This window comes from Lactuca virosa, chromosome 7 (genome assembly GCF_052849685.1).
Source record: "Lactuca virosa cultivar CGN04683 chromosome 7, Lactuca_virosa_CGN04683_v6, whole genome shotgun sequence".
NCBI lineage: Eukaryota > Viridiplantae > Streptophyta > Magnoliopsida > Asterales > Asteraceae > Lactuca > Lactuca virosa.
In genome coordinates this window covers 288,216,927-288,236,163 of record NC_136432.1, presented here as the reverse complement: position 1 = coordinate 288,236,163, position 19,237 = coordinate 288,216,927, and positions in this window count along the sequence as shown.

Below are 19,237 nucleotides of genomic sequence, written 5' to 3'. Positions count from 1 at the left end.
GCGTACGTAAGTCGGTTTCAAAGGTTATAAAAAGCGAATTTCGTCCAACCAGAAGGGGGATTCCAAATTCCATCGATCCTTAGTCGACAATTAACTTCTGTTAAGCCGTTTTGAGGGTCTAGAAGGCGGCGGGAAGGCCGTTAAGCTGACAGGAGCGAAGATCAGGAGGATTAGAGAGCGGATGCGTGTCGGTAATCATGTGGTTTGTTAACGTGACCATGCTTAGCATTCCACTGTGATACTATTATGTTTTTGCTTTCTGATTTTGGTGTCAAAACCATTTACTTTGAGTTTATGATTAAATAAAACCTTGAGTATTAGATTAATTTCTAGATTGGATTGTTTGATTCATGTTTAATTTATCTTGCCAAGCTTGTTAAAAGATCTTTATGTGTTAATGACAATTATTTTCTGTTAATTGTCAAGTATATCGAGTTGTATGAACATCTTCTTGATTGCTTGTCTCTTATGATTTTGATGACCATCAAGATTATATGTCTAGGAATAACGAATGTGAAACTAGGATTAACTAGGAAATAAGTAAGTTAATGTGTGAGCCTTGTGTGATATACCATCAACAAGAGGTTAAATTGAATTAGTAATTTGATTAACTATTATTACAAGTCTTGCTTGATACGAACTGAACACTAGGAAGCATGTTAGTTTAATCAACTGATCACTGTTTGAATTGACTTGTTTGCTAAAGGATTAGTAATAGGGAACGCGAATCTAATCATTTTAGGAATCGGTGAACATGAATAAATAAATATGTGTGTGCAATTGTCTATGATTTCAAGATGTAATTTGTCTAAACCAAAGTACCTGAAGAGATTTGTCTTCCTGTTAGTTTATCGAGATTTGCTATTTATTTGTTTGTTTGAGATTTAATTTAATAATCATTTCTTTAGTACTTTCGTGTGTTTTGTAACCTATAATCAAATATTTTAAATTAATTCACTACCGTTCCCCTTGTGTTCGACACCCTTGCTTATCAAAGTTATACTATACTCGATCGGGTTCACTGCCTGTAAGGTGTGGTTTAGATGCGATAAATTAGGAGTTATAAGTAAAAGACTAGTGCATTAAATACACATCAGCTAGATTTCAGGTAGTGTGCTATTTGGGCAAGGTTATTCATGGTGTTCTAGCTTTGGGAAGCACCAGTCGCAAGCAAGGTGAACATTGGAACGTAATGAGGATTAGGAATCCTTCAATTCTCATGTGCCGAGCGGACTTAGTTGAATCTAAGTGGGGGAGAACCGTCCAGGTATCGAGGTCAGAAGCAAGGGTGAAAGTGACGTAAGATTACGGGGGAGCCGTGGCATTCACTAATGGTCAGTTGGGGTATAGTGTTGTAAGACTGCGGGGGAGCCGTAACATTCACTAGCAGTAGAGAGTGATGTAAGACTACGGGGGAGCCGTAGCATTCACTAGTGGTCAGTTGGGGTATAGTGTTGTAAGACTGCGGGGAAGCCGTAGCATTCACTAGCAGTGGAGAGTGTTGTAAGGATGTGGGGGTGTCGTAGCGTACACGGATTCTTTCAGGTGATTTGGACTAGGGAGGCTAGTTCGCAGGGTTGTGGGGGAGCCACAACTTAGTTAGGATCAGGACCAGAGGTGATTGACCGATCAGTTATTTGGGGGCGAACTCGGATGGCTATGGGAATTTAGGATGGAACCGGTAGAGACTACTGAGCTAAGGGTTGGACCTTGTGATTACAGGATCTTATGGTCGAGCAGTGCATGTTTCTGTAGGGCTACGGCTGGGTAGCCCTGTTATTGGATCTCATAAGAACCTGGTGATTGGACCGGGTGCGAGACTGGAAGTCTCAGGGAACCGGCTAAGGGTATTTATTAATTGGTCGAGTAAGGGATGACAGGAAGTCATGGTTCAATATGCAAATGCCGATTCGAGGATCTTTGGCTAGGACCGGAGTAACAATTTGGATTTGGATAGGAACCCGAATTGGAATTCGTGCGGGATTTTGTTCCAGTGAGCTGGGATGTGGGGAATCTATATGCCAAGGGCATCGATGGAAGAATTTCAGGGTGGTGAACGGATTGGTTTGATGGTAGTTAAAGCCATTGTGATGTGTCTCGGGTGGCCCTATCCGTAATAGAGCCACGACATGTTGGAATTAGGAAACGGTGGGTCGACGGAGGCCGGGTATGATGTAAGTCTACAACTATTCTGTGACAACCGTCAAAATTGAGTCAAGTCAAAGTCAAACAAAGTCAACAAGTCAAAACCAATCGACTCAATTAACCCTTGTATATTAGGGTTTACACTATGTAATTACTGTACAATGCAATATTTTAATGAGAGAAACATTATTTGGAAAGTTCGTGTGTTGAATTTCCTAAGTCTCAAATGCAGTAAACATTGAACCAAAACGATAAAAAAATTATTGCACACTCATCGGGAGTGTGTACGACACTAAAAAACGGTTTAACGGGGTTTACGAACCTTGCGTTGTGAAGCCGGACACTCAAATTAATCACAAACGAAACCTCTCTAAATCGTTTTCACTCTATCTCTTTCTATTTGAAATCTCTCCCAAATCTCTCTCAAAAGTTACTTTAACTTTTTGTAATCATTCGGGCCATCCCGACCCTTAACCTGGTCAAAAACCACTTGAAACGGGGTAAAAACGGGTAAAATAACCTTAAGGAACCAAAACCCTCCTATTAGAAGCGAAAACTCTCATGAGAAGCCTCTCAGGACCGAAGCCTCTCAGGACCGAAGCCTCTCAGGACCGAAGCCTCTCATGAGAAGCCTCTCAGGAACGAAGCCTCTCATTAGAAGCCTCTCAAGACAGAAGCCTCGCATGAGAAGCCTCTCAGACAGCCCATGCGAGAGGTCTCGCAGACGGCCCCTTTTTACCGGTTTTTCGACTACGACTTCGTTTTAACTCCGTTTTTCATTATTTTAACGTGGGATTTTCACCTAAAACTTTATTTTATAAACTAAGGCCCCAAAATATATGAATCTCCAGGGTTTTTATAAAAATGTATTAAAAGAATTGGTGGTTGGACTAATTATTGAGGGAATATTTGTTTTTCCCTATTTTATGACAAAAGCAAGCCACCACCACCTCACTCTATGATCAGCCATTCTTTCCAACCACCCCTTGTCTCCTTGGGGGACCTTTACACCCTATCTCCAGCTCTTCCCACGTTCTAAGAGCTGGAGGATTGGTCCTCTCTCCTCATTCTCCTTAAAAGCCCTTTCATTCTACACTTAGCAACCAAGAACACTCTCCAAAATTCTCTCATCTTTTCTCTCAACTTCAAGAACTTCAAGGCTTTCTCCAGGGATTTATTTCTTCAATTAGTAAGTATCTTCATCATTCACATAATTATTAAACTCCATTCTACTCAAATCATTGATATCTTACACAAATTCCATCTTATTCGGTGTTAGATTCTCGAATCATCAAGACATCTTCTTAGTGTTCTTGGGTTGAACACTTCCTCTATCTCACTTTCATCTACTGAAATCACATAAGGTGAGTTCATACCCCTACATTTACATGTTTTTCTTCAGTTTTAAGGGGGGAATACAAGTAAAATCATCAAGAACACAATTAAACTTTTTCTATCAGATTACATCAGAAAAGATGAACTTCGATCACGGACTGTTTTGGTCAACTAAAATATTTTAGTTTTCAAAACTGTTCCAGGTGCAAGTAGTTCAAACTCTTAGCTTTAAAATGGCTACTTGCACATCTCCATGTGATTTTTCTACAATTTATGGTGATTTTTACAAAACTGCCTATCATTTCAAAGGCAAACCCGGACCAGTCTGTGATTATGAACATTTTCACCTCTGTTAGAGATCACTAAAAATCATGATAAAATTTACGAACAAACTAGACTCATATTCCAAACTCTCAGAATTTGCGGATTTGGATTTAGATCTTTGATGATTTTTTTATAAATTTTCTAAGAACGGTAACAGAAACTGTATACAACAAAAAGTTGCTGTCAATTTCATTTCACCTTGTAACATGTTGAGCAAGGTGTATATCTTTATGTGATTATATGTTATTGCAATATATGACATTTTATCTTAATATTTAGACACACATCAGTTTACAAATGGATTTGGACATATAAAATATAAAGAATAACAAGTGATTATAATCAAAGTACAACCGATACATTCAAACATTTAATAAACTATTTTGAATATAGTTTGCATACATTACTACGTACTACCCTTGGTTGATAAACTATAATAGGTATAGTTTATGATACATTACATAATACATACATTTAAAAATGTACATTTATACAAATGATATTTTCATTAAGCAAGGTACGGCCATACGGTACCAAGTTTTCATAACACGTAATTCCGTTAATGACTTTATGAAACATTACATAACACATACATTTAAAAAGGGTACATTTATACAAAGGATATTTTCATTAAGCAAGGTACGGCCATACGGTACCAAGTTTTCATTACACTACACGTAAATTCGTTAATGACTTCTGTGAGACATTCGATTCAATTTACAAATAAGTCCTGTATTATAACCAGAGTCTCCTCGAGGGAGAGCGTGATACTTGTGTATAGATCTATATTGGGTTTGACAAACCCACACCTAAACTGCATGCAACAGTTAGACCGATAGGTCTGGGGTGATAAATGTCATAACATTTCCGACGCCTGAAGAACGTCGTTTCAGGCCAACTAGGTCATAGCATGGTTATAATAACTCACATGTGGTATTAACAAACATAGAATTTACGGGGATTTCACTAAAATCAAACGAGTTTATGTCGATTTAAACTTGCATTGTTTTACTATAAGGAACGAACACTACTTGTACATTTCGGTCTTTGGGTTTTAAGACTACATTTACACATTAAGGAAAATATTGATTTTCTGGAACGAACACTACTTTTACAAGAAAAGGCTTTAATAAACTCACATAAAGTATTAATGAATATTGGAATTTACGGGAACTTCATTAAAATTAAACGAGTTTATGTCGATTTAAACTTACATTATTTATTATAAGTAAGAAAAGTTACTTATACATTTCGGTCTTTGGATTTAAGACTACATATACATTTTAAGGAAAATATTGGATTTTTCTAAAACAAATACTACTTTTACAAACGAAAGGCTTTTAATAATACCAAACAAAAGCTTATGAACTCACCAACCTTTGTGTTGACACTTTTTCAAACAACTTGTATTCTCAGGAAATCATTAAACAAGTAACCAAGTGCTTTTGAGGATGGGACGCTAAGGCGTCTACTATTTCATATTTTGTCAACATATTGTAATTGATTCGTAAACATGTAATTCATACAATGATGTAACTTTTTCAATTATATATATGTTGGTTGTGTTTGCTTGAATTACTATTACAATTGTTGTTATGATACTATACATGAAGTCCTCCACCCCCGGACATTTCCGCCATCCTTGGTTTGGGGGTGTGACATATTTTGTTAGTATTCACCTTTTTGGTGTTGGATTCAGTGGCGACAGGTTGTCAGCCTATCTCGATCGGATGGATCAATGGGTTGAAGGAGATAGGGCAATTATGGTTGGACGAGGTAGTCTGTCAGAGGTCGCAGGGGACTGCTGAGTGTGTTTTTGGCTCAATAATCGGGTATGTGTGGGGTGTTCCAGACAGTTGTAAGACAGGTTGAGGCCAGGGAGGTCCCCGGGTGTTCTTCAGGGAAGCAGCCAAGTGGTAGCAAGAGGAGTAGGAGCGACTTCAGTGATGTGGGTTCTGTGTGTGGAAGTGCTTGTTATTCGATAGTCGCGGTTGATCGGTGATATTATTCTTTAGGAAGCATCAAGGTATTGCGAGTGGGAAGTATTCTATCTAGACTGGTTTCTTGGGAAATCAGTTCGATGATGATTTGTTGTGGGCAGTCTATCAGGGAGACAGACCATCTCGAGACTTCAGATTTCAGATGGGGCAGGTGTGATCGGGTTGCAAGGAATTCGCTCATCTCCGTGTTCTAGAACCATATGAGGATTGGTTTCAGTTGCCTTGAGTAGGCTGTGGTATTCACGGGTTTGTGGCAGTGTTGCTCAAGTTGTCTGGTATGTCCGGGACAGTGATGCATGATTTCGAGGACGAAATCCAATTTAAGTGGGGGAGAGTTGTAACGCTCTGTTCCGAATTGACTCCTAGTCTGAGGCGGTGGCTCGAAGGTCGGTCCTTATAAGGATTATGGCTCTTGGGAAGATAAGATCTAGCCCGTTTTGGATGCGGGTGATGTATTAGAAGTGATCCGGGTGTTCGGTTCGTGTTTTGGAGCCTAGGGGTATTTCGGTAAAGTGGCAGTTTGGGTTTTTGTGGAAAATGGATTTTTGTTCAGAAGGTCTTAAGAAACGTTTGAGTTGTTAGAAGTGTACGGCTTCTTTTCACCTTTCCGTGGATATAAGGATTGTCGGAATCGGGCTTATAAGGAAGAAGTTATGGCCTTCGGAAGTTTTGTGGTTTTCAGGCTTAGTTGAGTACACGGGGCGTACTCAAAGTGTACGTGAGGTGTACTAGCAAAGAGGGTAGTACGCTAGGCGTACCCTGGAGTACGTTGGGCATACTAACCAGGAGGATCGCGAATGTTCCCCGGAGTACGTTGGGCGTACCATATGTACGCTGGGCGTACTCCATTCAGATCAGAATCCTATTTTAGGGTCTTGGACCTTATTTAAACTCCTTATCTCATAACCTAACCCTAATATCTTCAGCCTCCACCCCTCTAAACCCTAGAAATCTTCATATATCATCCATGGTGGCATTTTGAGCTTATGGAGTCCATTTTTAGGGTGTTTGACCCATTTTCAAGAAGATGAAGTTTGATGCAAAGATGGGAATCAAGGAGGAGCTTATGGATCTGGCTTTTAGGACTCATTCTCAGCTTGATGAAGGTATAAAGCTTTGAACTTGACCATTGAATACTTAGATCTATTATGTTGAGTTTTTGGATCTTTTTGGTCCCAAGAATGGAGCTTTATGGTCCCAAATCCGTTTTTAGGCTTGGGGTTGCCACCCTTGATGCTATTTGAGTCCCTAAGGCAGAAAGTTGCCATCTTGATGGTCTTAATGGGTTCATGCTTGAGTTAGGGTCACTTTTATGGAAGTAGAATGCCATTTTTGGAGTTTGGGTTTGTTTGGGGCATGCAAAGTCACCAAGTCAGTGACTTTATGGGTTTAGACGTGAAGTATAGCTCAGATCTGTGATTTGGACTTGTTGGATCAAGTATTAAGCACTTAATGGATGTTGTGCATGAGCTGTTTGTACGCTGGACTTACTATGTAGTACGCTGCGCATACCGTCCATTGGCTCAGTACGCTGGGCGTACGCTCTCAAGAGGACTTGGGCCTTAGTGAACTTCGGGCCTTTGGGACCTAATGGTTTTGGGTCTGGGCTTGCGGTTTGTTGGATCTGAATATATCTTGGGCCAATATTGGAATAATTGGGTTTATTGGGCCTTGTGGCCCAATATAGAAATGGACTTCACATTTGTGGGCCTCGGTTTCGGCCAATTCTTGGAATAAGTTGTTGTGGGCCTTTATGGGCCAATTGGGTCAGGATTATTGACTAAGGAGAATATTGAGCATTAGTATAAGGTCCATTAGAAAGGTCCGGGCCCAATTTGGAAAATTGGGCCATTGATGGTTTTAGGGACATTATAATGTTGGGCTTTTGTTTTGGGTTTGGACCTTAGTTTTGGATCATATTGGGCCAGGGGTAAAATGGTCATTTTAACCCATGCATAGATTAAGGATTATGGTATGGGACCCAATTGCTAATTGGGTATATTGATTGGTAGTGACAGCTCGGGTAGCTGGCGGGGCAGCGGCTAAGGAATTAAGGCAGGAAGCTTCTGCAGTGCAAGGTGAGTCTTCTCACCATACCCATGGGTCTAAGTCACCAAGGCCGGCCCATTATGTGATTGTGGTATATGTGTTAGTCATTGAGTGATTTGATATGCTATGTGATTGTGTGTTATTGCATGGAAGACCTCGGGGGGAGCCCGTGGCATTGGATGTAAGACCATGTGGGGTAGCCCATGACATTCCTAGGTAAAGACCATGTGGGGTAGCCCATGGCACAATGGTGTAAGACCCTGGGGGGAGCCCACGACATCCTTATAGGTTTATTTGTGTTATGTGTAGATATTTCTGTGATATATGATATGTTTATGTGATATGTGTTATGCTAGTTGTCTTTGTGATACTTGCATGGAAGACCCCAGGGGGAGCCCGTGGCAATTAGATATAAGACCATGTGGGGTAGCCCATGGCATTCTCAGGTTAATACCATGTGGGGTAGCCCATGGCACAATGGTGTAAGATCCTGGGGGGGGGGGGGGAGCCCACGACATCCTTACAGGTTTTTGTATGCATGGCTTATGTGTTATATGTAGCTTTTATAGCTAGCAGGAAATGTGATACATGTAGCTTTTATAGCAATAAGATTTGTGATTTGTGAGTTGTGGACAGTTGGCCCTCAAGTGTCCAACCCGATGGCAGTGATAACAAATCCTCATATCCTGTACCAGGGCTGACTGACGGCAATCCCTCGCATAATGCCCCTCTCTCCCGCACTTGCGGCACGCACCACCGGACCTACAAACTCCGGTATGACCTTTCCCACACCTCTCACAAGTGTGGCTGCTCTGACTTCCAATCATAGAGTCAACGGTCTTAGGCCGTTTCGGCGCCGGCTGCGACTGCACCGGGGCCTGCCTCTGCTCTCGTAACTGCAACTCCATCTCTAACTCACGCCGCCTGGCGGCCTCCTGCAACTCTAACAAGGTATCACACCTCTGCGTGGACACAAACTGCCTGATGTCCCTCTTGAGCATACTTAGATATCGGGACATCTGAGCCTTCTCTGAAGCAAACTCTGGGCAAAACATCACCCTCTCAGTAAACATCCTGGTGATCTCCGTCACCGACTCTGAATCCTGCTTCAACTCCAGGAACTCCTGAGCCAACCTCTCTCTCTCAACCCGTGGAACATAACGGGTACTGAACATTTCCCGGAACTGATCCCACATAACCGCAGCCCGCTGCGCCTCAGAATAAGATCCCGTAGTCAACCTCCACCAATCCTTCGCTCTGAGCCTCAAAAGGTTCAGAGCACACCTCACCCTCTGATCCGCAGGGCATGAACACGTGAAGAAACAACCCTCCACGTCTGACAACCATCTCATAGCGATGATAGGATCCTGAACTCCATCAAAGGTAGGGGGCTTCGTATTATCGAAGTCTCGATACTGAAAGCCTCGACCGGATCCTCCCCCTGCCGCTGTTACAGCCGCTGTAGCTGCCGCGGCAGCCGTCTCAGTAAGAGCTGCATAACGATCATCGAAGTACTCTCTCATAGCGGACTTAATAGTCCCAAACAACTCTGGGATCTGACCCCGGACAATCTCGACCACCTCCTCGCGGATGATCTCCCTGACCCGGTCCACTGTCAACATTGGCCCCTCCTGGCCGATAATCTTAGGTGCCACTGGGGCCTCCTACTCACCCTGTCCTGGTCCCGATCCGGATCCAATCACGACACGCCTCGCATTCGCCATACTGCAATACACCAACAAGATCCTCAGATACCTCGCATAACCTCCGAGAACTAACCTTTAACCAACAACCTAGGGGTTGTGACTTCCTTGACACGTGTATGGGTCCTGTGCTTTCAGTAGTACGGGCCCATACTACCTTCCACACCTACCCATATTTGTCTCAAGTATCACCACAACACCCTAATATTATACATCACACAACGAATGCTCAATATCTCATAACTGGCCTCCCGGCCTCACACAACCCACCCATCCATGAAACTTCCACCAACCCTGCAGCACTAGTGTATGCTAGCCATACATGACGCTGGACCCTATAGACTTTCGAATATCCAATCCTACCCTAAGCTCCCAATCAAACAAGAACAGAACATAAGGCCAAATCAAACATTCTCAGGCTATAAGATCTTAATTATACACAGCTGTGATGCATACACAAGTAACTACAGTAATAATGTCAATCTCATATAAAAGAAACCCTAGGCTAGCGGGCATCATGTAATCAGGCAATTCTATCATGCAAATTCCTGAAGATCCCTAGCCTAGTACTTGCATGCTGTTCTAACATATCACATAATCAAATAACTTTTATGGTATTTTGGGGTCTACTTACTGGCTCTGGCTGATCGTACCCTCTGCATCCTCCTTTACTTATTTTGAAAACCTTTTGAAAACCATTTTGAATATCCCTCCTTGATTTGAGACTGGATTCACACGAATGTTCCTCCAATTCACTCAAACCAAGGCTCTGATACCAACTTGTAACACCCATAAAAATTGAGCCAAATTAAAACATTTTAATTCATTCAAAAACCATTAACTTCATACATCTCGTTTTCAAAATAGTTTATTATCAGAGTATCCCCCAGAACCATATCATATAAATCATAAAACATGAGGAGCGGTACGATCACGCCTTGGCCTTGCCACGATCTCCTGAAGTACCTGAAGCAATACACTGAAATTGTAAGCCCGAAAGCTTAGTGAGTTACCCCCAAAATACCAACCACATATAACCATACTCATATCATATCACAATACAGAACAGCCATTCACATCGGGTCTGCTGTGTGACTGGTCCGCCCGCACCGGGCCTTCAGTCCACCTGGTCCACCCTCCGAGTCTAGCCATGTACATCGAGTCTACAGTGTGATTGGTCCGCCCGCACCGGGCCTTCAATCCACCTGGTCCACTCTCTGAGTCTACAGTATGACTGGTCCGCCCACACCGGGCCTTCAGTCGGCCTGGTCCACTCTCCAAGCCTCGGCACGTCTGGTCCGCCCTCTTGAGGCCTTCAGCCTATCCGGACCGCTCGCTGGGCCTTCGGAATATCCGGTCCGCCCTAGGTATGTTGGCCTACAGCACAAAGCAGGACCCGCCTCAACCCAACCCCCGTCAAACAACCATGTGCACATAAAACAATTAATCACATAACAGATCCTTAACCAGACAAACAGTCTAACAGATCACGTAGCATATCAACATTCTAACCAGGATTCCGACCTAACCGGTCACTAGCATAACATTACCCTATATACCGGGCACCGACCTTAACCAGGTCGCTAACATAACACCATCCTAAATACCAGGATGCAGATCTAGCAAAGCAATAACATAACAAACAATACCCGGATTTCCATCCGATAAAGGGCCGGCCTTGGTGCCATAGACCCTGTCGATATAGTGAGGATAACTCACCTGAAATTGCCGACTGAAAGGATAAGATCAGCTGCTCCGACCACCGACACGAACTCCACCACCGAACACTACCAAAGAACCAATTCCATAAATACCAAAATCATCAAAATACCCTTGGTAGACAAACTGGTCAACTCTTGGTCAAAGTCAAAGTCCTCAGTCAAAGTCAACCTCCCTGACTGACTCTACTCGCCGAGTCGACCTGTCGACTCGTCGAGTCCCTATACTCAGAAACTCCCATAACACGACTCTACTCGCCGAGTCACCCCAAGACTCATCGAGTCCAACGATCTCCGAGTCCCATCCTGCTCAACTCACCGAGTCACCTCCCGACTCACTGTTTCAAGGTTTAACCAGAAAAGATTGGGGTTCTGCGACCAGACTCGTCGAGTCCAAGAACAGACTCGCCGAGTCCAAGACAATCTTCAACAGACTCGCCGAGTTGTTCTTCCACTCGCCGAGTACACCCATGTGACTCGCCGAGTCCCTTAAGTTCTCAATCCATATAGAGGCTTTTCGAGCCATGCAGAGGCTCCAATCCATAGATCCACTCTTCTACAGCCTAACCCTCACATAAAGTTGAAACTTTACGTGAAACCAAGGAGATATAAGTCCAAAACACTTCTAGGGCTAGGGTTTATGACAAAGGGGCTTCCCCAACAACTCAAAGACTGATGCTTTATGACTTTCTGTACCAACACAAGTTTAGATCTGAAGTAGCAACCTCAGATCTAAGCTTCTAACTCGAAATAGCTCACAAACAAGCTATGGAACTCCACATCAACCACCAAGGATGAACCAAAAAGGAAATCAGCATAATATTATGGCTTTTTACCTCTGAAATGTGCCCAAACAGATGTAGATCCCAGATCCACACAAGCCCCTTGATGTTAGCCTTTGATTCCTCAAGCTCTTTTCACCAATTTCCTCTTCCAAGCTCCAATCTCCTCAATAATGAAGCCTCACACGAAAATTAGGGTTTCTGGAACTCTCAGGGGGATTAGGAGGCTGGGAGAAGGACATAAAGTCCTTTAAATAGGGTGCAACCCTCGGGATTAGGGTTTTCTTCCTACAGCACCAACTCGTCGAGTCCAAGTCTCCGACTCGGCGAGTTGGCCACTTAAACCCTGATAGAATCCCGCTCCGACTCGGCGAGTAGACGGACCTACTCGTCGAGTCCCTTTCCTAAATTTACACTTTGCACCCTCCAACTTCTTGTTTCCGAACTTGGGATGTTACAATTCTCCCCCACTTAAATTAGGCTTCGTCCTCGAAGCCTACTGTAGTATACGCTTCAGAACAAACCCCTTGTACTGCAGACTCTGATTTCTCATTTAACTCAGGTTCTTGCAAACCCTATTACCGAATCTCTCTTCTAACGACTTCTTCTCGCGTGGCATCCTTGCCACTACTCCAAGCCGACCATTGGCCTTTCAACTCAATAGCACCACGTATCACCCGATGACACTATCCCTTCATATCAGGGATGTACCTTCGCGCCCTACTAGCACTAGCTACCATAATCACCCACTGAACTCTGTTGAGACACTAATCCATCTTCCTTCGCCCAAAGTTGGCGATAACCCTGATAACTCGCAACCCGGAACAAATCCGGTTCCACCCTCTGGTTCTATCCCTTACGCGCTGACAGGATACTACATCCTTCAGCTCCCGTAACCCATCAACCAATCATATCGCGTAACCACTCGTACCTGGCCTAATCAGCCTCGGGCTGGAATACCAACACACCAGGTCCAATCAATCATAGGGTCCGGTCATCCTCATGATAGAATACCCCAGATTGAAATACCTCCACATATATAGCTCAAGCTTACATCCATACTCGGAACTAAGGACCTTGTCCTTGCGTCACCCTCGAACCCTTCGGTTCGACACAACGGAGTGCAATCCACTCACACCTCCCTATCACGATCTCTAGGTCCTTGACCTCCGACTGTAATATCCTTATGCAGTCCTCAGCACCGGTCCAGACTACTCTCGAGTCTGTTAACCTGCTGTCTCACCTTCCTCTGTCCCAATCTCCAATCGGGAATCCCTCTCCTTCTCCTCTTCCAAGGAGACCGAAAACATGCATGCGCATCATCCAACATTGCCACAACCTCAACGGGCATCCAACCCGTATGTGCTTCCATATATCTGGTACAATTCCAGTGCTTGCTACCAAGCACTTTCGATCATCCATTTTCTCTGCTGCCTTCCCCTCGGAGGACCCATTCTCCTTCCGGAGCTACATACCTTCCCTTTCCAGGAAGTCCACTCAACAACCCTTACCGCACCTATAAGTGCCACAGAGCTAAACTCCACTCTACACTATCCGTGTAGAGCAACCGTTATTCTCTAACTCCCATATACTCTGAATCCGATCACATAATGATGTGTGTAAAATGCACTGGTTTTATTCCTACTCTAATAATATAGATTTAGCACACAAAGGCAGTGAACCTGTCTTTTAGTGGTATAGTTGAATAAGTAGGGTGTCGAACTCAGGGAACGGAAATTAAACTAATAACTAATTTTAACTAAACAAGTAATAAAAGTAAGGGTTTTCTCTAGTTTTACAAGACTAGAAACTTAAACACACCACCTAACACGTAATTAACTAATCAACTAAAGCAAGTAAAAATTCACCAAATTTGATAAAAGGGTTTCTGTTTAGGTCCAACCAATTCACTCCTATGGTTAATTTTATGGTAAAGTAATAAATTAATTGTTATTGGTTACCAACTATAGTGATTAGATTCGCATCCGCTATTACCAACCCTTAGGAAATTAATCAATTCAAGCAGTGATCAAGTGTTTAAACTAATTAACTCCCTAGTTCAATTATTTGGATTAAATAAGATTTGTAATTGGTTAATCAAATTAGTAATTCAACTAACCTCTTGTTTGTTGGTGTCTCAAACAAGCTCACACATTAATTTACCCATTCTCTAATTAATCCTACTTTCATATTCACTAATCCTAGGCATATAATGAAGTGTTCACATAAATCATATGAGGTTAACAATTAAGAGATGTTCATGCAGCCTAATTATCTTCCTATTAACAGAAAATAGTTATGGTTAATGCATAAGGGTCTTTAACAAACTTAACTTAATAAAATCACCAATAATCAATCAATCAAAGTATAAATCAAACCATAGGAGTAATTTGGTCTTTCCTAAACAGAAACTACGAAAATTCAGCTCGTGATTACAGTAAAAGAGAAGTTAAAAACGAATTTAGTTGATCTAAACATGATTCACTTCTAAGAATAAGTGGAAAATTTAACCTAATTCGCCTTGAGTCTTCTAAAGATCAAAGATTAGGGTTCTTCAGGTCTCCAAGGGTTTCCTCAGTCGCAAGTAATTCTCCAGAGATGCCAAAAAACTCCCTAATTCGGAATTAGATCCTCTATTTATAATTATCTCAAAACAGGGGCAACTCGGCGAGTAGGTATCCAACTCGCCGAGTTCCTTTGAGAAATACGTGTACGGCAAGGATTCTGGACATTACTTCGCGAACATTCATTGGAACTCGCCGAGTAGCTTCTGGACTCTCCGAGTAGCTCCAGGTTTGTTCTTCTTTCTTCATTCTCCAGCTTCTGATTGCTTCTCCTTCTTCCTTTTTGCTTCCAAGCATGTCTTCTGGACTGAAAATATAATTTAGACATTATTAAGTACCTTTTGGCCATATTATGCAAATAATTAGCTAATAATTGATAAAATCTATACTAAACACATGGCTAAATATGCACATATCAAAATACCCCACACTTGACTTTTGCTTGCCCTCAAGCAAAACCGAATTTTAGCATACCAGAATCACATAAGACAATTCCAATTGAACCCAGCCATTATGCCAAGACCGCAACGCTTGCATTTGTGTCTAAAATTTTCCTAAAGACCCCCCAATACTCTAAATACTCACAATCCTCATAAACATTCGCCCACTTATTCCGAACAATGCTCATTTTATGCATCCCTCCGAATGCATCCGCAGAAAACTTCCTAATCCTCAAGGTATTTTTGGTTGAGCAACCCAAGCATACATAATCTAGAAAATTACAATTTATGATACCACTATGAAGCTCTTTGGAATTCTTCACTTCTTTGACAATTTGATCTTTGATTTTTGGGTATCTTCAATTTTTGAATTTCTTCAGAATTTTTTTATCTTTGATCTTCATACTTTGACTTTGATGCTCCAAAAATTCTTCAAACTTTTTCTTGTAATTCTCTCTCTTTTTTTATTATTTTTCTTTTACATGCACCTCACTTTTTTATCACTCAAAAACCTACATGCTTAAGCAGGGGCGCTCAACTTCAACCTTTATTGGTTAAAAATAAAATTTTCCTGGATACATTTCTGGTACACGATGCTAAACATATTGCATCCTTCAAACTAAGCAAGGTTGTGTTTTTGTCCCATTATTTCACTAGAATAAGGAGGCCACAAATGCACTAGAACGTATATAGGCTCAACTAAACATTTGGGTCTTCATGCAATCATCAACATAATTCTAACATGGAATCCTAATTACTTTTACCATAGTTTTCTAAGTTAAGTCCTTAGCAATTTTTTATGCAAGATTTTTGAAAAAAATTAAGCCTAAATTAGGATTCTAAGTTGACTAAAATGTAACCAACCCCCTACCCCACACTTAATTCATGCAATGTCCCAATTGCATGTTATGCATGAAAACGAACATAAAAGTAAAGAGAGAATTAGAACAAACTCCCCTGGGATAGTAGTTGCGAGGTTGATATTCTTCATTGAAAGCTCCATCTTCAGCTGACTTTAGGCATGGGAACAGCTCATCCATGCCTTGGGTATCATGTCGCGTGTGGTAAACATCTAAATAGCTCCAATTGTTTAGGACAAAGCTCTCAGAAATCTTCCAGGGATGAATCTTCATGAAAATATGGATAAAAGCTGCAGTGAATGTGCCCAAAACAGATCTTGAGAGTGAAACGTTGAGGGACTCGGCGAGTCAACCGTGAACTCGGCGAGTAGACCGGACTCCAGCAGAAAATCGTGGAATTGCACATAAACTCGGCGAGTACCGTAGGTGCACTCGGCGAGTTGAACGCTGAGTCGAAAATTAATTTTTCTGCTGTTTATCCTTGGCTGAGGTGCTGAAACAGGACACTTCAGTGACTTTTCTTTTATTTTCTTTAGTCATAACGCATTTTGTCACTCTTATTCCTAACGGACTCAACCTTAAATGTAACATTTCACATTCTCATCTAAACCAACCCTCACTTTAGCCTTGACCAATGAGACTCCTAAATGTATCCTAATCTTCAAACCTGAAAACAAACAACCACAAGTGAAAGAAAACAAACAGGATCCTAATTAATATTCGGGTACATCAAAGTTCAAACACCAAACAAAAGAAAAAAAAAACATCCAAATAAAAGCAAATTTCAAGCTTCTTCTTCCATGTCCTCTCCTCCTGCTCCACTTCCACTTGCTTGGTTGTTCCTCCTTTGCATACGCTCCTCCCAACTCATTATGTATGGATATCCGGGCCCGGGCCTTGGAGCAATGTTCATTTGTTGAAAGAGATAAGTGAATGACTCATTATTATAGTTAACACCTCGGCCAATATCATCCAAATACCTCCTATACTCCACATTATTCCACCCTCCATCCTCGTCTTCCACCGGGATAACCGGTGGGTCTTCTCAGGCCCGTTCCCTCCTTTGCCTAACTCTTCTTCCCAGCTCCTCGGGAACAATCACCTCATCTTCAAGTGGGATTGCATATGAATCCCCAAACTTCTCCGCAATCCTTGCCCTCCGGAATAATGTAGTGCTAAATGGAGGAGGAGAAATTACTGTTAATGCCCTTGCCTCTTGCATATCCAAAACCCCATACGATCTTGCTAGTCTTGTAACAAACATACCCCCATTAATTTTGGAGGTAATCTTTTCCTTCACCGCTCCATCTGCAAGATATTTTGCCAAACAATAAGGCAAGTTGCAAAAAACTTCCGGGGTGATTATGCTCCACAAGTAGAAAATATCGAGAGTAGGGACCTTGTCATCATCCTTCCTCATGTTGATGGTGCTAGCAATGAGGCGGTGGATGAGACGATGGATCTGAGAACGGATATGGCCTTCCTGAGCAGAAGAGGGAATATAAACCCGATTTGCAATACTATTCCACCAAGTGGAGGCAACGACTTCCTCGGGAAGATCCTTATGACATTGCTCCAAAAATGTTTCAAAGTCCTCCGACATAATGGCGTTTTGATCATAAAGACCTACCCTCCAAGCAAGTTCTGCTATGCTGCACTGGCGTAGCTCCCCTCCAAGGCAAAAAGTGATAACATTTGGGTTATAGTATTCACTACCACCCCGGAACGAGATAGTAGCAAAGAATTCCCAGCACAGTTCCTTAAATACGGGTTCTTGCATTTTGAAAAGCTGCATCCACCCATCACAAATTATTGTTGCTCCTCTCACTTCAAAATATTTCACCAAGTAGGGTGTTAACTCCTCTTCCAACCCAGTCTGACTCAGCCAATCCCAATTAATTGCATTGGGGAGGTAAATCTCTTTCTGTTTCAGCGTCTCCAATCCGTTTTTCGCCCGAGCTTGCGAAGACCTTGAAGTAATTCGTGGGAAGGCAAGCCATGGAATATCTCCATAACCTCCTCCTCTAGAGCTCTGGCCTCTTCTGGACATGATTTCTGCAGAACAACATCAAGAAAACAACAAACAAATCCCAGAAAATTAAAATTAACCGTAACAGATCTAACACGACATGAACTCGCCGAGTTCATCAACTACTCGGCGAGTAGTATGAACTGCGAGTGCAGTTTCCTCTCGGCCCAGATTGTGCCAACAAAACACAAATATTTGCACAAGGGTTTGCTGTTCTAAGTCCTTTAAGCATAAATTCGCAAGAAATTTTTTCCATATCCTCCTAATTTATCCTAAAATCAAAACCCTAGAATGCAGGTTTTCTAGTCTTGATAAGTGGTCGGCAGCTACATTCTCCATTCCCTTTTTATCGCGTATCTCGATATCAAATTCTTGTAAAAGTAGAACCCAACGTATCAATCTTAGCTTTGCATCCTGCTTGGAAAACAAGTACTTAATAGCAGAGTGGTCAGTAAAAACAATGGTTTTAGATAAAATAAGATAAGGGCGGAATTTGTCAAAAGCATACACCACGGCTAGTAATTCTTTTTCAGTTGTGGTGTAATTTTCTTGGGCCTGATTCAAAGTCTTGCTTGCATAATAAATGGGTCGAAAGTGCTTATCAACCCTTTGGCCAAGTACAACTCCTAATGCAAAGTCGCTCGCGTCACACATTATTTCAAAAGGTAGGTTCCAATTCGGGGCAATAATGATTGGGGCATTAGTTAATTTTTCTTTCAGAAATTCAAAGGCCTCTAAACACTCTTTAGTGAAATTAAATGGTGCATCTTTTAAAAGTAATTGTGTTAGAGGTCTAGTTATTTTAGAAAAATCTTTTATGAAACGGCGGTAAAAACCCGCGTGACCTAAAAAACTCCTAATGCCCTTTACATTAGTTGGTGGAGGTAATTTAGCAATTGTATCTATTTTTGCCCGATCCACCTCAATTCCCGCTTTGGATACCTTGTGGCCCAAGACTATACCCTCTTTAACCATAAAGTGACATTTTTCCCAATTGAGGACTAAATCGGTTTTTTCACACCTTGCAAGCATTAGATCCAGGTTAGCAAGACAATCATGGAAGGAAGATCCAAAAACAGAAAAATCGTCCATAAATACTTCCATGAATTTTTCCACCATGTCATGGAATATGGCCTTCATGCACCTTTGAAATGTTGCAGGTGCATTGCATAACCCAAAGGGCATGCGGCGATAGGCAAAAGTCCCATTCGGGCAAGTGAAAGTAGTCTTTTCTTGGTCAATTGGGTCTATAGGTATTTGGAAGTAACCCGAAAATCCATCTAAGAAA